Raw genomic sequence first — 22883 nt, forward strand, 5'->3', positions numbered from 1 at the left:
CGTTGGACGTTATACAAATGGGCTAGCCAGTTTCGGCCTGTGCCTAAAACACGGGCTGTCAATGATTGCTTTAAGTCACGGTTCATTCGCTCCACCACACTATTACCCTCAGGTCGGTAGGGGGACGAAAATTTGACTAGGACCCCCAAATTTCTCATAGCCTCCTTGTAAGCCTTAGAGGCAAACGCAGGGCCCTGATCAGAATGGAAGGTACCACACGCAAAAGTTCCCACAAAGACACGCAAATCTCTGATGACAGTCCGCGAGTCAGCACTCCTTTGTGGCCATACCCACAGAAAACGTGTGCACGAATCCACTGCAACCAAGATGTACTTGTACGCAGTATCAGAAGAAAAAGGACCGCAGTGATCCAAATAAACACAACCAAATGGTTTATTGGATATGTACAACTGTGTTTGTGATGGGCGCGCAACAGTAGAAGGTTTAATCTGTTGGCAAATGTCACAATCGAGAACATAAGCGCGCGCTTGTTTATATAAACCGAACCACCAGTAACGTTGTTGTAGCAGAGATATAGTGGCCGACACTCCGGCGTGGGCTGACGCCAACCCCTCATGAGCAGCCAGAATCAGTGCGGGTCTGCAGTCCGCGTTGGGAATAATTCTGTCACCAACGTCGTTAATCCTCACTAATGGGACATTATCAGGACTTAAATGGTAAATGTAACGAGAAGGAAAACCCTTCGGGTAATCTCCTCCCTTTTCTGTAGCAGCAATAGCTGCCAAGATGTCATCATCAATCTTACTCTTTGATCTGGTTACTGCTGCCACTAAGTATGTAGCCACTGCTGTTTTTGCTGCCTCGTCAGCCAAGCCGTTGCCGACAGCATGGACACCAAGTCGTTGGTGACCAAGAGTGTGAATTACATTCACGAGTGGGAGACGTTCTTTAAAGTCTGCCACTCGAACCCAAAGCGTTTTATGCTTAATTGTGCCACCTTTCGTGTCTCGATAATCATTCTGAGACCAGAAGTGTAAATTGTCATTATAGGACTGGACACAGTAGAAAGAATCACTCACAATTAGAGTAGTGACTCGGGGATCGGCAAACTCCAGTGCAAGCACTAGAGCCCGAAGCTCCGCCAATTGCGCGGTACAATCGCCCAATGACTGCGTATGCACTGCATCAGATTGGAATTCACCATTTACGAAAGTACCTACGACAATTGCGCAAGCCGCTGAGTAGGCGTGCTTTGATCCAATTGCGGGCTGCGCAGACCCGTCAGTGTATATGACACAATGGTATTCTTCGAGCGGGCGCAAAGACAGAGGAGCCGGATGAACGAATTCATACTGCAAGAACTCTTGAGTCTGTAATGAGGCATCAAAGATGTAGGTGACGTCTGGCGACGTCAGTGTTGTGGCCCATTGTATCCACCGAGGATGCAAAGCTTTAGAATTTGGTACACTTGCCTTTGTCACCGCTTCTAAGGCGGGATAGGGTGTTACAACCAGAATCTGTTTCCCATGTGACAGTGCGCGTTCTTTAAGGATCGCCATCTGTACAGCAGTCAGAACTTTTTCGACCGCGGAAAAACGTAATTCAGCAGAGGTGTACAAGTGGGATTTGTACGCAATGGGGACTGTATCGCCCTCATTAAACGTCAAATACGTGAAACCCACGGCGCCTGGCACTATTCTTATTACCAGGTTGGTGCGGTTATCACGTGTCAGCAAATATTGTGAAGCAAGAAGGTCAGCCTGTAAAGACTGTAAAATTTTAGAATGTTCCAGCTGCCAGCTAGACTTCGAAAATGTGGGTTGTACCAAGGCGTAAAGCGGCTTGATACGCTGGGCATAATCAGGAATGTACGTACGGCCGAAATTCAGAAAGCCCAGTAGAGATTGTAATTTCTTTAGTGTCGTTGGCGCACTCAAGCATGCGCACTTCTCCAGAAAGTGGGGAGCTAACCCCTTTCCTTCATTATTGAGCTCGTAGCCCAAAAACAACACTGTATATTCCGCGATGTGAGACTTCGCAAAATTGAATTTGTAGCCATAGTCAGCAAAACTCACTACAATATTGTCGACTCGAGACAGATGCGGCAACAGCTCGTCATCCGTGAGGTAGATATCGTCAACATAGGAGTATGCCTCGGGGTCTATTCTTTCTAAGAGGGAAACCACGCGAGCGGAAAAGACGCCAGGGCTATTTTTGTAGCCCATGGCTAATCTCGTAAACTGTTTTTGTTTACCGCCCGAAGTAAACGCTGTCCACTGGCTACTCAGTGTGGACAGGTTATGGCTAAAAAAGCCATTGGAAATGTCAAGTGTCGTTTTAAATCGTTTACGCACGAGACTGTCGACTAGAGCCGAGCTATGTGTATTTTGTACCGCGCAGGTCCGGCAATGGGAGTTTAGGTGCCGGTAATCCAAAACTAAACGGTACGAGCCGTCAGGCTTCGTCACAGTGAATAAAGGGTTATTCATAGGGGACACACATGTTTCAATTACACCCTGATATTCCAATTGTTCAAGGATCGCCGCGACGTGAGGTCTAGCCTCACGACGCATGGGATATTGGGGCTGAGGCTGGGGCATAGACCGCAATGGAATCTCATGGCAGGGGGACAACCGGTCCCAACCCACCTGAGTACGATTTACCGCTGGCGCAAGCGCCAGCGCCCACTCACCAGCGTACATTTCAGCTTGGTCCTTAGGCACCGTGTGCGCAAAGGACGGGAGGATTTTCTCCTCCCCTCTAGGAGCTTCCAAAATGAAGGCCGGGGGCCAATCTGCCTCCGCTAGGAGGATATCATAGGTGGTGGTCAGATTATCCCAAAAAATCCCTTTTATAGTACGTTGTATGTCACCCTCTATTAATAAGACTATTTCATAAAGTCTATCAGGGGGAGCCACTCTGGTGTCAGCTGTTTCAACAGTAACCAATACATCAGTTGCTGTCGCCGCCAGAAATGGACGCAGAGCTTGACGGACTATGGTAATTTCCGCTGCGCTGTCTAGTAGCGTCAGCGCCCATGTCCGGTTCTGAAGCTGTGTCCGCACTATCTGAGGCATATGTCGCCGTCAGAGCCGCCACTTTCTTCTTCTGAAACGGGGGTCTTTGTCGAGCAAACTCGTCCTGCTTGCCTTTACCCTCAGTCTGTCGGGGTTGGTCACGCTGTTGTGGAGCACCCCGACCTTTGCCACCGCCTCCGCCACCAGACTGTGTAGCCGATGTTTCCTGTGAAGAACGAGGAGAACGCGGTTCAGAAACCTGAAATCTATCAGGAGACTTAATAGTAGCACGATCTCGCAGATCATAAGTGCGTTCACTACTTGACTGTACGGGAGAGGCAGGCCGAGAGCCCTGTTTCTGCTGCTGCTTGCCTTGTTGTTTAAACGGCCACTTTTGTTTAGGAAAAAAGGGTCGTTCATCCTTACCAGAAGTTCCTGCCTTACCCTGCTGCTTAGAGTCGGGATTCTTGATCACAGGCTTAACTCCTAAAGAGCTACGACCCAAATCACGATATGCTTCTGCGATTATTTTAGCAAATTCCTGCGGCTTGTCCTCTTCAGCAACCTTCTTCAGTTCATTACGAACCTGAAAGTGCAACGCATCACCCTTAAGGTTTCCCATTATCATGGTAGCCACCAGGCCAAAATCTCCGAGGAGCCGCATCCCCAATTCTATCGCAGACTCCGCTCCATGGTCCTCTTGAACCTGTTTAATGATGGAGGGCAGCTGTAACATAGACGGAGTGCCGAAGCACTGCGCGTACGTCGCAGCAAAAATCTTACCCCAGGATACACAGTCATCTATATGGGGAACTAAGTCTTTAGGCAAACTAATGGTGAGGATCCTGTGTTTCTCCACAGGAGTTGTATGCGGATACACCGCCTCTATTTGGTCAAATTTTTCAGCAAGCCAAAAAGGATAATCATCCCTTGTGAGGGGGCGCTTGCCCACAACAGAATTGACCATAACAGGACTAATGACCACCGCGTGGCGATCACTAGGTTGTCCCGCACTAACAGGCGCCCCCGCCTGTACAGTGCGCGACACATACTGCACTAACGCCCTATATACTGTTATAAGGGCAGTGTGTAGTACACGCAATTCATCCACCGTCACCGTGAGGTAACGGGGATGAGGCGTAAATCCGGCTAGTACCGGCCAAGTGGCCCCCGCAATTGATAAAGGGCCCATTCTCGGCGGTATAACCACATGGGGGAGGGCGCCATTAAACCAAATCTGATGTTGCCAAGCAGATATTGGTATCTCCTGTGTCCTATAAGGCGCATAGGCGGCAGGCACGGCAGTGGCAGTGTAAGAATGAAATGTATTATCATTACCACTGACTGCCGGAATCGTCACCCAAGAGTAGAACAACTCAAAGGGGTGAGCCGCATCGGCTCCCACCACAAAGATGACGTCCATGCCCGCGTCCGGCACCCCATACTGCGTCAAGTGACGTTTCAGGGCCGCACGGCTATGCGCCGCAATATTAATTGCCATAAGGACAAGCTACACTTCAAGTATTCAGTAGCACAAGGGTTCAATAACCTTTTTAATAATCAAGCTTGAAGGAACCTATATCAATAGAACTAGGTAGGTTTGAAATCCGTCAGACTTGTTATCCGGAAACAAGAATGAGGGTGCTGTGGACTAAATGTAAGCACTACTAAGGCGTTTCAACTCATAGACCAAACGTTAGGTGCGCCATGTTGCAGGGATTCTGCTGATACACAGAACTATGCGAAGAACCCCAGGACCTCAGTGAATTGTGGTGTACCAGAAACTCACCTCAGAACCCAGAACCCAGTATCCGGCTAGCATAAGTGTCCCATTAGTTATCCGAGATTTAGCTCGGCGGTCCCAATGTGTAGACAACCCAGAACAAGCGACTCAGTACATACTCAGGAATGGTGGGAATCGGAAATACCTGTTTGTATATGAAACTCACATCAGTCCACAACAATAATCAACAGAGACACGTTGTAAATAAAAGGGGTTTATTTTTATAGACCACGTGTCCTAAGATGCAGTACTTTGGCTAATACAAGCAGACAAATGATTAATATCAAAACCAGCAACATAGTTACAATACCATAGAATATAAAAGGGGTGATCATATTATAATGTCAGTGGATACTACCACCTTCCCTTTACTAAGAAGCTAATATTATTATTATGCTAATCGAAGGTCTCTTAGGCTTGAATAGGGGACCCCATACCTCAAAGATCAGCTTAGTGAAATCACATCACAGGAGCATCAGGAGACTTCTCGCAGGAAGGCTCGTCTTCGGTCTGAATAATAAACATGATGTCTGTGATACTAAAAGCACTAATTTTCAGGCATTTGCAGCTGCGCGTGTGTTATGGCTAAATAGTGGGCCGATCAACCTAGAGCGAAAAACATGCATTGTGTAATAACCCAGACTGTTTGTCACACCATGTACAGACCAAGGTCGCTGCGCAGAGCTTGGGATAGTAACAACAGATCGCGCTTGTGTGAAGCAAGTCTCGAGTCAACAGTTTGTTTTAAGAAATAACATGTAAACGCAGTGCCGTGTGCAAAAGCAAAAAGATGGCTTTCTAACATCTAACGTGGTTATGCTAACTTAACAATGCCTGTACGTATTCAGAGAGAACTCACTACACCCACCATTGGAATTACAGTCGCAAAGTGCAGTTTATGTATTGTGGCATGTGCTGTGGGCTGCAGCACACACTGCAGTACAAAAAATACACTTTTTGCATACTCCTGCACTATGTGGCAGGCACCATGCGATGCTTGCCACATGGTGCAGAGGTATGTTGTGGGGCACCATAGGTGCCATGTCGGAGGTCCCCCAATGTCTCTTCCTGCCTGCCTTTTCATGGCGGGTAAACCAACATGAATCGGCTGGCGGAAAGGGACATTGTAATCCCCATGGCGGTGCCTGGCAGGCACCATCACTATTATAGGGAATACAAGTCCCTCCCACAGACTGACGGGCAAGGAGCCCATTGGATCCGTGGCAGTCGGTCTCTCCAACTGCCAGCCATCCGCCCACGATCCTAATGTGGCGGGCGGGAATCAGTATTATGATGTCTGAGGCACTGCCTCCAAACCCATATTTCTGATTTATTAGAGTAGCCAACCAATTTATTTTTCTTATTATCCAACAAAATTATCCTGGGTTACTGGGATTGATGAATATGACATTGTACATAGATTGTCCTCCTGGATTTAAATTTGTTAGGAAAATATCCATTAATCGTCTTTATCTTTCTCGTGACAGTTCAATAGGTTTCTTGGGACCTCACGAGCATCCCCATAATATAGGACAATATGTGGCTAGTGTAGGATAAATACTCTTCTTTTAATTATGTTCTGATATACTGTCGCTCATTAAGGCAATCTTCAACCTGTCTTGTGTCTTCCTCCCTCTGATTAACTAATCAGTAATGGTAAGTCTCTGAACAAAGCATGTTTATGTCAACTTCACACAAATGATCATCAATAGACAGATTGCATCTTGCATCTTCTCCAAACTCACTTATGGACAACAGATTCCGCTGGTTTATTTCAGGCTTATTCCATGGCTTTGGGATTCACTGGCTGCTGTTATTATGCCTGCTGCGAATATTGGCAAGTCTTAAGCCAGTTTCACAACTTTAGACATCTATATTGGTCTTGGACAATTTTGTAATGGTAGAGGAAATATTAGCATCTACCTCAGCATTTTTTTCTACTGCATCCTATTTTACAGCCATTATAAAAATGCTTTCTGGAGTAGTAGCAACTGCTTAGTGACCAAAGCAACCAGCAGCTGCTTCTTCCCTAAATGTCTTCTTAGATGGTCTACCCATGGGGTGGTCTCTATGGTATGCTCACTGGCCTTAGAGTGACTGATTTTGCCCCACTGGCTGGAGTTCTAGGCTGATATTGATCCCATATTTCCTACCAATGCTATTACCGTCTTCTTCACACCAAGCCTCTGCGACAAAATAAGACAACATAAAAAAAATTGATGTCTGTATATCTATAAGAAGATTATCCTGAAACAAAATCTTGATTCATTGCATGAAAGTGAAAATATGAAATAGCACCTTTACTCTTTGTGGTAGGTTTAATCAGTTACCCGTTTTGGAACCACCTCAGGTATTGATGAATATCCTCTTTTTTTCAACAAGAAGATCATGCGTCATTGGTTTCCTTCAAGAAACAGACATGAGTGGACCATGTGAAAGATCTAAACCTCACATGGCTGCTTCTAATGTCTTTTAACTAGAGTAGATGATGCAGGTTACACTACATTCAAACAATATACTCAGTCTCATCCTACACATGTAACTACATGACTCATTAGACAAGTTCACCGCTGACACCCAGATGCAGGGAGAGTTGTTTTCAAGGCCCACATTACAATTAACAGGGTCATCCTTTGTCCAGTGTAGTGATACTCAAAGTATGGCCAGTGGGCTGCAAGATTCCCTCCTGACCTTTACATGTGGCCCCCTGGTCAGAAGCAGCACTTACCATGGGGCCACACAGAACTGAACAAACAATGTTCCACTGGCATACAGAAACCTGTTCAGGCTGGCTCAGGCCAGGTTCACCACTGGAAATGAAAACGACTTTGTGAGAGGCAGACACAGTTGATTCAGGTGCAAGCGATAAATCCTCCCATTACTCTAAATTCAGCCAGGGATACTCAGCCTGGCTATGAGTCACTCAGAAAAGGCAGGACACACCTCAATTCCCCCTTGTGTCTGTCTAGTGTGAATGCAAATTCCCAGCCCTGTCACTCCAAACCCAGACGGTGAATACACAAAAGACAGAGGCACAGAGGATGATTGAACAAGAAAATGTCTACTTTTTAAAAGTGGCATTTTCAAACACCTAATATAGAAATCATCTTTGCTTAAGATGTATTTTTAAATTCTGAGTTCAGGAATCCTAAACTCCATTTCTCTATTTTGTCCCTATGGAAAGTTATGTTTGTAAGATGATACAAAGCAACTCCCATGTTAGCCTATGAGATGCACAGTATTTTACAATTAGGGCATGTAACACACACCAGTACATGTCCAACTTTTCACACACACGCTGCACCGTGCCCACAGGGGCACCTTGGGCCTGGCTGAGGGGTATCTTATACATGAAAAAAGGGAAGGTTAGGGCCTGGCAAGTGGGTGCAGTTGCCAGGTTGACATGGCAGTAAAAACTGCTTATAGACACTGCAGTGGCAGGTCTGAGAAACCTTTGAAAGGCTACCTGTGTGGCTGGCACAACCAGTGCTGCAAGCCCACCAGTAGCATTTGATTTACAGGCCCTGGGCATATACAGTGCACTGTACTAGGGACTTACAAGTAGTTCAAAATAGTTCAATCATGGAAAATCAATAATAACACCCTTTACAATAGGAGTACTTGTAATTTAACACTGAACATCGGTGAGAAAGTGCGCAGAGATACCAAACCAGCAAAAGCACGGCCAAAAACAGAAGGGCAAAAAGCAAAATGTCTAAGGATAAACATGCTAAAATATATCAATAATAATAAAAATTGATAATCCTATAAAATTGTTTATTGAATGTTCATTAAAAAATGTAAATGTATTGTTAAAAAAGGCATTGTTTGAATTTATGGTAAAAAACAACATTCAACCATGTTACATGTATCTATAAAATGTAAAGGGAAAAAGCTACCAACAAAAGGGAAACAAATAAAGAAAATTGTACACATTTATACTAACTAAAAAACGTGGTAAATAAAATGAAACAGAATGTGCACACATCAAAAATATGTGTGTAAAAAATAATCAATATAGAAATATATGTACAAAGTGTAATACATATGGGGCCAGATGTACGACGGAAAACTGCATGCGCAAACGGGTTTGCGATCTGTTTGTGCATTCAGTTTTCCTCTGGGCCATGTACTAACACTATTTTGCGAGTCGCAATTAGTTAGCAACTTTAAAAATAGTGTTTTCTGACTCGCTATTAGGAAGGGGCGTTCCCTTCCTAATAGCGACTCACAAGTCATGTACAAGAGGGTGGAAATGCCGTCTTAAATGGGAAGGGGTCCCCAGGTGACCCCTTCCCCTTAGCAAATGCATGGGAAAATATATATTTTAGGGGCAGGCAAACGAAAACGTTTAATAATTTTTTTAATGTATTTTGTTTTCCTTTTCTGAATTAAAAAAAAATGCTTTATTGAAAAGCAGTCCCAGACATGGAGGTCTGCTAAGCCCAGCAGGCCACCATCCACGGGAGGACCAGCCATTCCCAATGGGGTCGCAAATTGCGAATGCCTCATTAATATTCATCAAGCTCGCATTTTTCTACCCCATTGGGAATCGCAATTAGTGTCTCTGAAACTGTTGTACATTGTAAAATGCAACTCGCAATTTGCGACTCGCAATCGAGCGCAAATTGAGAGTCGCAATTTACACTGGTCGTACATTTGGCCCCATGTATTAATAAAATCTACATTAAAAAATCATAGTGTATAAATTGTTTGTGAGAACATACAAACACTACACACCACCCAATATTTTTCAATGTACACATATTTAATAAATATTATTACTATTCCCATTACTATTCACATTACATAGGGAAAGGTGTGGACATTAAAGGAGTTACATTTATTATTCCCACTCTCAGTTCAGCTACTTTCAGGAAGTGTTGGTCTTTAAGAGGGTTATATTTATTGTTCCCACTCTAATCTAAGCTACATTGGGAAAGGCGTTTGAGATTAGAGAGGTTACATTTACAATTAATATTTAAATCTACACTACATTATGAAAGTGGTGCACATTAAAGGAGTTAGATTTATTTTCTCACTAAAATCCACACTACCTTGATGAAAGTGTTAGACATCAAAGGAGTTTGATTTACTATTCCCATTTTAATCAAAGCTACATTGGTGAAAGCATTGTACATTAAAAGGGTTAGATTTACAACTCCTACTCCAATCTAAGCTACACTGGGGAAGGAATTGAACATTGAAGGGTTAAGATTTACTACTCCCAATCTAATCTAAGATATATTACGGGAGGTGTTGGACATTTAAGTTGGTACATTACTATTCCCACACTTACCTTAACTACTTTGGTGTAAGTGCTGGACATTAAAGGGGTTAGATTTACTATTCTCACTGTCTTCTGAGCTATATTGGGGAATGTGTTGGACATTAACGGAGCAAGATTAACTATTCCCACTCAAATGTAACATCCAATCAGGGAAGGAGTTGGATATCAAAGGTGTTAGATTTACTATTCCTACTGCAATCTAACATACAGTAGGGAAAGTGTTTGACATTTATGAAGCAATATTAGCTATTACAACTCCAATCTAACCTACATTGGAGAAGGTGCTGGACAGTAAAAGGATTTAAATGTTCTCCTCCTACATCAATGAAATTTGCATTGGAGAAGGCGTTCAACATTGAAGATGTTAGATTTACTATTTCCACTCCAATCTAACCTTTATTTGGTAAGGTGTTTGACATTGAGGAGGCTACATTTACTATTCCTACTCCAATCTATGCAACTTTGATGAAGATGTTAGGCAGTAAAGGAGTTCAATTTACCATTCCCACTTCAATCTGCACTACACTGGGGAAGGTGTTCAACATTAGAGGAACTATAAATAGTATTACCACTAAAATGTTAAGTACATTAGTTAAATTGTTAGAAATTAAAGGGACTATACTTAATATTTCCGTTAATATGTAAGATACGTTATGCCAGGTGTTAGACATTAAAATGATAATTTATTTTATAGACAATGCAATATTTACTAACTGTAGTAAAAATAATACAATATTTAAATACTATGTAGGCTCAATTTCATTATAATATTTTATAATTAATTTTCAACTATCATATACGAGAAAAAGCCATTACAACGTGCCTGTTTCTCCGCAATGCCATTACATCGCAAGCGCAACAACGCATACGATGTAACATTGCGTAGCCATTATGAATGTAATGCCAATCCACCTCGTTGTGAGGAAAACAAAGGTTCTTCCGTTTCCTCATAATGACGTGGACTGCCCCTCGACGTGAAGCAGGAAGCAGGAAATGGGAGCAGAGACGTCAATGCTGGAGAGGAACCACGAGGAAAGAGAGGTAAGGGTGATTGTGCTTGGGGTGGGAGTAGTGTGGGTAGTGGTTTAGGGTAGTGTTGTAGTGTCGTAGTGTTTTAGGGTTTAGGGTAGTGTGGTGGTGTTTGGGTAGTATAGGGGGTCATGCTAGGGGTAGTGTTTTAGGGTTGGGGTAGTGTAGGGGTGGGAGTAGTGTGGGTAGTGGTTTAGGGTAGTGTTGTAGTGTTTGTGTAGTGTAGTGGTTTAGGGTTTAGTGTAGTGTTGTAGTGTTTGTGTAGTGTAGTGTTTTAGGGTTTAGAATAGTGTTGTAGTGTTTGTCTGTGTAGTGTTTTAGGGTTTAGGGTAGTGTTGTAGTGTTAGGTTTGTGTAGTGTTTTAGGGTTTAGGGTGGTGTTGTAGTGTTTGTGTAGTGTGGTGCTTTATGGTTTAGGGGAGTGTTGTAGTGTTTGTGTAGTGTTTTAGGTTTTAGGGTAGTGTTGCGGTGTTTGTGTAGTGTAGTGTTTTAGGTTTTAGGGTAGTGTTATAGTGTTTGTGTAGTGTAGTGTTTTGGGGGATAGGGTAGTGTTGTAGTGTTTGTATAGTGTTTTAGGTTTTAGGGTAGTGTTGTAGTGTGTTTGTAGTGTAGTGTTTTAGGTGTTTGGGTAGTGTTGTAGTGTTTGTGTAGTGTAGTGTTTTAGGGTTTAGGATAGTGTCGTAGTGTTTGTGTAGTGTTTTAGGCTTTAGGATAGTGTTATAGTGTTTGTGTAGTGTAGTGGTTTAGGGTTTAGGGTAGTGTTTGTATAGTGTAGTGTTTTAGGGTAGTGTTGTAGTGTTTGTGTAGTGTTTGTGTAGTGTAGTATTTTATCTGACAAAAGCAACAAAGACCCTAACATTTAGGGCACCATTACGATGGACTCCGCCCGCCACCGTAACAGAAAATGGGATCGACCGCCAGAGGTGCAGTGGTCCCACGTGGCAAATTAGGATGCGCCCGCCACACTGGCGAGCGCATTACTGTCTTTAACATTGCGGCAGGCGGTGCAGTAAACAGCACCCGCTGAAATGTTAAAGGAGCATGTTGTGGATTGCAATGCACAATATGACAGGCACCGGTGCCTGCCACTTTATGTTTGGCAATGAAGGGGGGTACCACAGGTACCTTCCAGTGCAACCACCCCCCACCCCTCCCCAGGGCCCCCAACGGACCCCCAAAGTCAATCTCGGCATGCCTTTCCATGGTGGAGTCTACGCCATGGAAAGGCATGCCCACCGCAGACATCATAATATGAATAGGAGTGCCTGCAAGGCACCACCACCATATTGTAGGCCTTTTCCACCCAGCAGGCAATCGTGATGATTGACTGCTGGTGGGAAAGTGGCAGAGAGTCTTTCCGTCTGCCGTGGTACCCCCCGCTATGGTAATATGGTGGGGGGTGTTGCGGCACATCACGGCGGCCGTGGAAACACTGCAGGCTCGTCGGCGTTGCCATGACACCGGCACCGGGAAGAACTACAGTGTTTTAGGGTTTAGGGTAGTGTTTGTGTAGTGTAGTGTTTTAGGGTAGTGTGTAGTGTTTGTGTAGTGTAGTGTTTTAGGGTTTAGGGTAGTGTTGTAGTGTTTGTGTAGTGTTTTAGGTTTTAGGGTAGTGTTGTAGTGTTTGTGTAGTGTAGTGTTTTGGGGTTTAGGGTAGTGTTGTAGTGTTTGTGTAGTGTAGTGTTTTAGGTTTTAGGGTAGTGTTGTAGTGTTTGTGTAGTGTAGTATTTTAGGGTTTAGGGTAGTGGTGTAGTGTTTGTGTAGTGTAGTGTTTTAGGGTAGTGTCAGGGGGGTCGTGTAATGCAACATAACGCAAACATTGGCTCAAATCAACGATTGGGAATCGCTAACTGAACTTAAGAAAGAACAAATCAAAACTCCCATTCATGGCATAATAATGACAGAATACCTTCAGGCTAATATGACACCTAAGATCCTGTGCGTCCGCAATGCCCTCAGGATCTTCTTTGAAGATATCATCTTCAGGAAGGACTAGGCCGCTATCTCGTGGAGATACACATGTGACTGGCTTGTGCTTATTATCAAAACTGCTACTATCAGAAGCACTCACCATCAAGATACAAGTCAGTGAAACTAAACGTAAAGTGATGGTACACATATCAGTGTCTTGAAGAGATCTACAAAGAGACTTCATCACCCAGATTTAAAATCAAAAATTGGGAAAAGACTTGAAAAGCTTCTCACCCCTTTACCAAAAGAGACTATGCCCTCCCGCAGACCAAAGCAATTATGACTCTTCAGAAGGTAGCCCCAGAGATGCCAAAGATTGGAGCAGTGGAAAAGAAACCTGCATCCAATGTGGAGGCAGGGGAAGAGGAAGAGCACAAGGTTGGCAACCAGGATGGAGACGACCTCATTTTGACAAGCAGCCACCCCCTTTCTTCCACCACTTTCAACCACACTTCAGGGGATGGATGAATTCATACATGACAGCATCGCAAGATCATTTTTCGCCCTTGTTCAGGCCCCCTATTTTAGGGAGAGATCAGAATCGACCCTGTAGGATGTAGAAAAAATAGGGTCAATGGGAAGTCACACATCAAGGAGTCCAAACGAGGAGCGTGACAAAAGACAAGGAGAAGCCAAGAACCAGCACAAGCAGTTGCTAGTGTTCAATCTGACCAACGTCACACTAAAAGAGGAACACAATGTCTTTGAGAAAGATCTAGATTTGTTCCTAACCCCGCCCTGGATTGATTCAAACTCCATTGAGAGATAGCAGAACTCTGCTAAAAGATAAAACTGAAAGCTTATAGTGCCCACCAGAAGGCTATACTAACCTGAACAGGAAATCCACTTTCTGTCCCCTTAGTTCCTCTATACCTCTCGAGATCCTTACAGGCCATTTTTACAGAGGTAGAGACCACCAACAAAATATATTTTGCAACATAACAAAAAGGAAGAACTTGCACTGGCAGAACTGAAAAATAGAAACAATTTGTTTATAAAACCAGCTGGCAAGGGTAGAGGGATCATTTTACTGAAACTATCAGACCACCAGGCGCAATGCACCACCTTACTATCTGACTGTAGATACTGCAGGTCTGTAATGTAAGATCCTACACAAAGGCTAGAGAGAAACATAACTACCATGTTGGGAGAAGCAGCTATCAATCACTATAAGAACGAAGCAGACTCTGATGTCAAAGGAACCTAAAACATCATACTTTTATTCTCTGCCAAATTACCACCACCAGGCCGCCCAATGGTGTCTGGCCTAGACTCCTATTTTGGAACCACTGTCCCAATTTGTGGGCTATTTTCTTAGACCTTTAGTCCAAAATACCCCACATACTTGAAGGACACCAGGGATCTATTGAACAATCTGAAAAATCTAACAGATAATCTAACCGAAACGCTCATCTACTTATAGAATTAGTGATAGAGAGCCTATATGCAAGCCTCCCACAGGATGCCATGCTTTAAACTATCGAAGAGATCCTCTTCAAAGGTGAATGGCAATTCAACGTACCCAGACAATTTGTTTTGGAATGCCGCTAACTAGCACTCACAGAGAATTGTTTTGAATTTGAAGGCAAATTATACCTGCAGACCCATGGAACATCAATCACTCCAACCCCCAAAAAAACGAGGATCTATTTTTAGAATAGATACATAGATGATATCCTGATAATCTGGCAAGGAACAACAGACACCATATCGGAATTTCTGAGATGGCGCAATACCCACAATGAATATCTCAAATTCACGTGTACAACACATAAGAACACACTGGATTTCTTAGATGTCACAATTGTTTTTGAAGGCACAGACCTTAAAACAAGGACCTATTACAGGCCAATTACCATCTATAGTCTTCTCTCTGTTAACAGATTCCATCAATGTCTATTGAGGGAAAATCTCCCCTACAGTCACTTTTTGTGAATCTGTTGCAACTGCTGCCATGTAGTAGATTACAAAAAGCAAGCTTTAGACCTAAACAGGAAATTGAAATAGAGAGACTATCCTAACCACATTGTCAATAAATATCAGAAGAGAGCCAGGAGCCCAGACATTTCCCTGGAGCAAGCAGAGAAAATCACAGATGACAGCATCCTCACCTGTATACTGCCATACTGTACAGCCTCCAACAGCATCAAGAAAGCCATAAATAAGCATTTGAGCATTTTAACATCAGGGACCTTAAAATGGAAAAAAAACTGATTTGCCCACAAAATCCGTAAAAATATCATATGCTTGTTGATCCACACACAACCCTTAAAAAAGAAAGAAAAAACAAATACGGTGCTTACCACATAGGGCCTACCACCCTTAGTAGGACATCACCCTGTGTATCCTGTGCAGTGTGCTATCTGACAAAAGCAACAAAGACCCTAACATTTAGGGCACCATTACGATGGACTCTGTCCGCCCGCCACCGTAACAGAAAATGGGACCGACCGCCAGAGGTGCAGCGGTCCCACGAGGCAAATTAGGATGCGCCCGCCACACTGGCGAGCGCATTACTGTCTTTAATATTGCGGCAGGCGGTGCAGCAAACAGCACCCGCTGAAATGCTAAAGGTGCATGTTGTGGATTGCAATGCACAATATGACAGGCACCGGTGCCTGCCACTTTATGATTGGCAATGAAGGGGGGTACCACAGGTACCTCCCAGTGCAGCCACCCCCCCACCCCTCCCCAGGGCCCCCAACGGACCCTCAAAGTCAATCTCTGCATGCCTTTCCATGGTGGAGTCTCCGCCATGGAAAGGCATGCCCACCGCAGACATCATAATATGGATAGGGGTGCCTGCAAGGCACCGCCACCATATTGTGGGCCTTTTCCACACAGCAGGCAATCGTGATGATTGACTGCTGGTGGAAAAGTGACAGAGAGTCTTTCTGTCTGCCGTGGTACCCCCCGCCATGGCAATATGGTGGGGGGTGTTGCGGCACATCACGGCGGCCGCGGAAACACTGCAGGCTCGTCGGCGTTGCCATGACACCGGCGCCGGGAAGAACTACACTTCCCATGAAGCGCCAGTTACAGACGTGCGTGACGTCATCCTATAAGAGGACTTCCAGGGCATCGGACGATGCCTTTGATTCCAAGAAGAAGACCAGTTTTCCCGTTCCAGGCGAATCAACAGGAGGGCTGGTAGAGGTGCCTAGTGCACCAATCCTTTGCTATACTCTGAATCCTTGAGACTGCCCTTCTTCTGGACCGCAGTGACAGTTTGTATTTGCGTAAGGCACCCTGTTGGACGAGCCTATCGGCTCTTGCGGGGCGTGCCTATTGATTGCTCATTTCCAGTGACTTTGCTTCACAGTGGCTTAACCCACTGCTCTTTCTCCGCTCCCAAACCCCGGGCACAAAGATACCCAGCGGCTGCTGGGAACAAACCCCCGGCTATGCCTAATGGCATACTCTTGACAGTGTGAGAAGAGAAGGGGGGGAACTCTAGCCTCATTGGGGTGGAGACAATAATTATGTTTGTTTTGCGAGAGCCTTTGATTGTCTTTGGCCTGTTATGTTAAGAATGTTATTTCTTTTGTGTGCACCAAGGTTTTCATATGAGACCACACCGAGGTGTGGAGTAAGCCATGATTAGGGACCCGTTACTCCAGAGGCATATCAAAATGATTATGTTCTGCAGAAAGTGAGGTGTCTCTGCGGTGGTTGGTTTTCTTTTGTATTTTCCTATTAGGGGAAAGGCGCAGCTGGTCCTGTGGGTCGCTTCGCTCCTCCTCCCCGATATTACTACCCTGCAGGCACACAGGTGGCTAGGTGCTGCACTCTCTGCTGGTATTACGGAGTGGATAGCCGCGCTACTTTTTCTTCCTTTACAGGTATAGCGCAAGGCGTAGCACACATCTACATGTTTTGCCATGTCCCTGTGTTGTGATTGAGTGGTGAATTTCATAGTGCTTTGCTCTCGTTACAGGTCTCCCTCCCCACTGTCCCCATCCTTTCCTTCCCTCACTTGATCCCTCCAACGAGTCTGTCAATTCACCCAGACCTTGGGGCTATCAAGGGGTGGAACCCAATTGAGCATCGTACGACTCCGAGGATTCCAGGACCCTGACAGAATCAACGGCCCAAGGATTGTTATCCTCCCAGTCGTACGGTGGTATGGCTACCTTGGAGGATGTGATGGCCGCTTTGGCCCTGGTACAAGCTGAACTAGCGGCCTCCAGGGCCGAAACAGCAACCTTACAGGCTCAGGTAGACAGAATGGCTAGAAACCCGTTTGACGTAGGGCTGTCTCATGTCTCGCACCCGGCCTCCGTGGTGGTGGAGGTCCCTACGCCAGTGCCTTTAGCCACACCCAAGAGATTTTATGGGGACACTAGTAAGGTTCAGGTGTTCCTCACACAAGTCTTGCTACATTTCACATGTAAAATTAAGGCATTCAAGACCAACCATGCTAGAGTAGCCTTTTAATATCCTACCTAGCAGGGGATGCGGCCCAGTGGGCGGTGCCATTGGTAAAGAGGTACGATCCCTTACTGTATGATTGGGATTCGTTTCTCAAGGAATTCAAGAGAACTTTCAATCGTAGGGCAGCCATTCTCTCGGCCGATCGAGACCTACTAGAATTGAAGCAAGGTAACCAGGAACTGATTGCATACCTCAATGATTTCCGAAGTCTGGTAACGGAAACAGAGTGGCCTGAGTCCAAACAGGCGGCTATCTTCCATCAGGGGCTGCGGGAGGACATGAAGGACGTTCTGGCCCAAATTGACCCCCAAACCACAACGTGTGTGGATCTCATCAACCTGGTTCTAAGAATGGATCACCGCCTAGGAGAAAGAAAGGGGGAGCATAAGAGGAGGGACAAGTACACCCCGCGGGTGGACCACTCCAGACCAGTAGACCTCAGGCAGCAGCCGAAACCAGAACCAATGGAGATAGGAACGGTTCGTGCACCCCTTTCCATGGAGGAAAGAGATTATCATCATAAAAAGGGGTTGTGCATATACTGCGGGAAGAAGGGTCACTTCATAAGAGAGTGCCCAGCAAAGTCCAAGTACCCAAGGACGGAATTCAAGAAGGTGTCTGTTGTTACGTCCGAATTCCCTATGGGAAACGACCAAGCTTGAAGACGGAAGAGGGGACCTCTTCAAGCTAGGTGCACATCCCTTCACTGGAAGGCGACGCGGTGAAAGAAAACCTCAATTTCTTTGTGGACATACAGCTGTTAGTTTAAAACGAGTGGCGTTTGGTTCAGGCCATGCTGGACTCCGGCGCCACCGGTTGTTTCATGGACCAAGAGCAGGCTCGGTTGTTAGGCCTACCGCTGCACAAGAAGGATACACCAGAAGCGGTTTTTGCGGTGGATGGGAGACGGTTGACTTCGGGACCCATCCGTCTTCAAACCGGAGCCCTTAAGATGATACAAGGTAGAGACCACGAGGAGAACATGGTGTTTAGCATCATCCAGGCCCCCCAATACGGCGTCATACTGGGACTGCCTTGGCTCAGAAAACATAACCCTCAGGTGGATTGGAAAGACCAAACTCTACGGTTCACCTCTGATTATTGCAGGGATTTTTGTAACCCGCCCCACTCCAATCCGGCGAGGGCCTTGGCTTTCACCCATCACGTCGCCACTGCCATGGAACACGATGTAACCCTACCCGAGGCGTACCACGATTACAGGGAGGTATTCAATGAGGCCACATCGTCCCTACGACTGCCAAATAGATTTGATACTAGGGGCAGTCATACCCGCAGGGAGGCTACACGCCCTCACGGAGCCTGAGAACGTCCACCTACGAACCTACCTTGATAACCACTTGGAATTGGGGTTTATACGTGTTTCCAAGTCCCCTGCTGCTTCTCCGTTGTTTTTTATCCCTAAGGCTAACGGCAAATTGCGCACCTGTGTGGATTTCAGGGCTTTAAACGCCATCATCATCAAGAACAGATATCCAATCCCGTTAATTAACGTATTACTAGAACAAGTTAAGAAAGCGGTGGTTTACACAAGGCTGGATTTGAAGGGAGCCTATCACTTAGTCCGTATGCGGAGTGGGGATGAGTGGAAGACGGCGTTTAAAACACGTTACAGGCTTTATGAGTACCTGGTGATGCCCTATGGCTTGTGCAACGCTCCAGCTGCCTTTCAATTTTTCCTGAACGATGTCTTGCGGGAGTACATAGACCACTTTGTGGTAGTATACATCGACGACATCTTAATCTATTCGTCCAACCTGGAAGAACACGTAAACCACGTCCGTACCATTCTAAGAACATTACAGAAACACCATTTGTACTGTAAGATCAGCAAAAGTGAGTTCAACGTGTCGACGGTCGAATTCCTGGGGGTGAACCTAACTCCCTGGGGGCAGGAAATGTCTGAAAGAAAGGTTAAGGCAGTGAAGGAGTGGCCTACACCAAAGAACACTCGTGACATCCAATGTTTTCTTGACTTCGCCAACTTCTATAGCCGTTTTATTGATCATTTCTCTGACCGAGCAGCCCCTTTCACACGATTGCTGAGAAAGAAGGTCGTGTTTCAGTGGACGGAGGAGGCACAAATAGGGTTTGAAGCATTGAAACTCGCTTTTACTTCAGCTCCCGTTCTGGTGCATGCCGATCCTGACCGACCTTACATCGTTGAAGCGGATGCTTCGGATTCAGCGGTGGGTGCAGTACTCTTCCAATGTCATCTCGCAACAGGTCAGTTGCACCCAGTGGCATATATGTCAAGAAAACTGAACCCAGCGAAAGGAACTATGCGATAGCTGAAAAGGAGCTACTCGCCATAAAACAGGCATTTCCAGACTGGAGGCACTTCCTGATGGGAGCTAAGCACATAGTGACCGTATTCACCGATCACCGCAACCTTCAATTTATGACAGCAGCAAGACATCTAACTCCGAGACAACTGCGATGGATGCTGTTTTTTGTGGAGTTTAATTTCATAGTCACCTACCGACCCGGAAGCGAAAACAAGAAAGCAGACGCTTTAACTCGCCAGGCCTCCCCGTTAAGCATTGGAGAGACTCCCCAAAATGCCATAATAAATCCACAAAACATAATCAGGGCTACCTGCACCAATGTGTTCCCGCAAAGCGTCTCACATGCCATCGACAGCAGAAAGTGGAAGGACTGGCTACAGAAGAACAAGGACTGGAAGGTAACCAAGGGAATTCCGGTTTGGGGAAGGCAACTCCTGTTGCCCATCTGTTCTCTGAGCAAACAAGTCTTTCGATGGTGCCACATCTTGCCTTGTGTGGGACACAACGGCAAGGAAAAAACTCTGGACAGAGTATTGCGCCAATTCTGGTGGCCCACAGTCACTAAGGACATAACCTCTTGGGTTGCTGATTGCACAATATGCACCCAAAACAAACCTCGCATGGACGCCTGGCAGGGCTCCTAAAACCGCTTCCGACTCCAGACCAGCCCTGGGAACATATCTCAATAGACTTTGTGGTAGGGATGCCGGCTGATGAAGGACACACAATCATCCTAATCATGGTGGACTACTTGACCAAAATGGCACACTTCGTTGCTTGTAAACAAATGCCTTCAGCTAGTATGCTAGCTCAGATATTACTAACCCACATAGTAAGGTTACACGGGATACCCAAGGTCATAATCACCGACAGGGGAGGTCAGTACACGGCAAAATTCTGGAAGACATGGGGCCCGATTCACAGAACTAACTTAAGACAAAATCCTAAACTTACTACTTTTGGTATTCACAGAAGTTAGAATTTTGTCTTAAGTTTGTCTTAAGACAAACTTAAGACAGACTTTAGACAGACTTAAGACAGACTTAAGACATACTTAAGACTGACTTAAGAAAAACTTAAGACAAACTTAAGACAGACTTAAGACAGACTTAAGTTAGAATTTTGTCTTAAGTTTGTCTTAAGTCTGTCTTAAGTCTGTCTTAAGTTTGTCTTAAATCTGTCTTAAGTTTGTCTTAAGTCTGTCTTAAGTCTGTCCTAAGTCTGTCTTAAGTTTGTCTTAAGACAAACTTAAGACAAAATCCTAACTTCTGTGAATACCAAAAGTAGTAAGTTTAGGATTTTGTCTTAAGTTAGTTCTGTGAATCGGCCCCATGGTGTTCAGCACTGAACATAGCAGCTCACACATCACTAGCTGCCACCCACAAACAGACGGCCAGACAGAAATGGTAAGCCAAACCCTAAAACAGTACCTTAGATGCTATGCTGACACTTCCACTGAGGCCTGGGTAGAGAGACTCTGGTTAGCCGAAGTAACCTTAACAGCACGACTCATAGCTCAACAAGGTTTACCCCTTTTATTGCACTTATGGGTATCATCCCATGTTTACCCCCTTCTTACATCCAGCACACGCAAAACGGGTGCCTGAGGTGCAGGAAAGAATCAATCATATACAGGCCACCCTGAGGGCAGCTCAGAAAAACTTTAAAAACGCCAACGTGCGATACAAGGCTTATGCAGACAGATCTAGGCTCCCAGGGCCTATATACAAGGTAGGGGAGTACGTGTGGCTCTCAACCAAACATATAAGGTTCAAAAGGTATAGCATATTTAACCCGCAATACATTGGACCGTATAGGATCACCAAACTCATTAACCCTGTGGTGGTTAAGTTGGCCTTGCCCTCCACCCTGAGAATACACCCCGCTTTTCATGTGTCCCTGGTCAAACCAGCTCGTAAACGGAGCTACAGGAAGTCTCCACCAATTCTGGTTAATCATGAGGAGGAATACGAAGTAAGGGGTATTGTTCACTCTAAGATATACTGGACTAGGCTCTGGTATCTGGTGGTGTGGAAGGGGTATGGAAACTCCTGGGAGCCGGCCACGGGGGTTCACGCTCCTCGGTACACCAATCGCTTTCACAAAAAATGCCCTTTGAAACCATGCCTCTGTCAGTGTTCCTCGGGAGAGGGATGCACTGTTGCGGCACATCACGCCGGCCGCGGGAAAACTGAAGGCTCGTCGGCGTTGCCATGACACCGGCACCGGGAAGAACTACACTTCCCATGAAGCGCCAGATACAGACGTGCGTCATCACGCTGCCGGAAGCCGATAAGGGGACTTCCAGGGCATCGGACGATGCCGTTGATTCCAAGAAGACCCGTTTTCCTGTTCCAGGCGAAACAACAGGAAGGTTGGTAGGGGTGCCTAGTGCACCAATCCTTTGCTATACTCTGAATCCTTGAGACTGCCCTTCTTCTGGACCGCAGTGACATTTTGTATTTGCGTAAGGCATCCTGTTGGACGAGCCGATCGGCTCTTGCGGGGCGTGCCTATTGATTGCTCATTTCCAATTACTTTGCCTCACAGCGGCTTAACCCACTGCTATTTCTCCGCTCCCAAGCCCCGGGCACAAAGATACCCAGCGGCTGCTGGGAACAAACCCCCGGCTATGCCTAATGGCATACTCTTGACAGTGTGAGAAGAGAAGGGGGGTGGACTTTGGCCTCATTGGGGTGGAGACAATAATCATGTTCGTTTTGCGAGAGCCTTCGATTGTCTTTGGCCTGTAATGTTAAGAATGTTATTTCTTTTGTGTGCACCAAGGTTTTCATATGAGACCACACCGAGGTGTGGAGTAAGCCATGATTAGGGACCCGTTACTCCAGAGGCATATCAAAATGATTATGTTCTGCAGAAAGTGAGGTGTCTCTGCGATGGTTGGTTTTCTTTTGTATTTTCCTATTAGGGAAAAGGCGCAGCTGGTCCTGTGGGTCGCTTCGCTCCTCCTCCCCGATATTACTACCCTGCAGGCACACAGGTGGCTAGGTGCTGCACTCTCTGCTGGTATTACAGAGTGGATATCCGCGCTACTTTTTCTTCCTTTACAGGTATAGCGCAAGGCATAGCACA

Source organism: Triturus cristatus, chromosome 8, assembly GCF_964204655.1.
Source record: "Triturus cristatus chromosome 8, aTriCri1.1, whole genome shotgun sequence".
Lineage (NCBI taxonomy): Eukaryota > Metazoa > Chordata > Amphibia > Caudata > Salamandridae > Triturus > Triturus cristatus.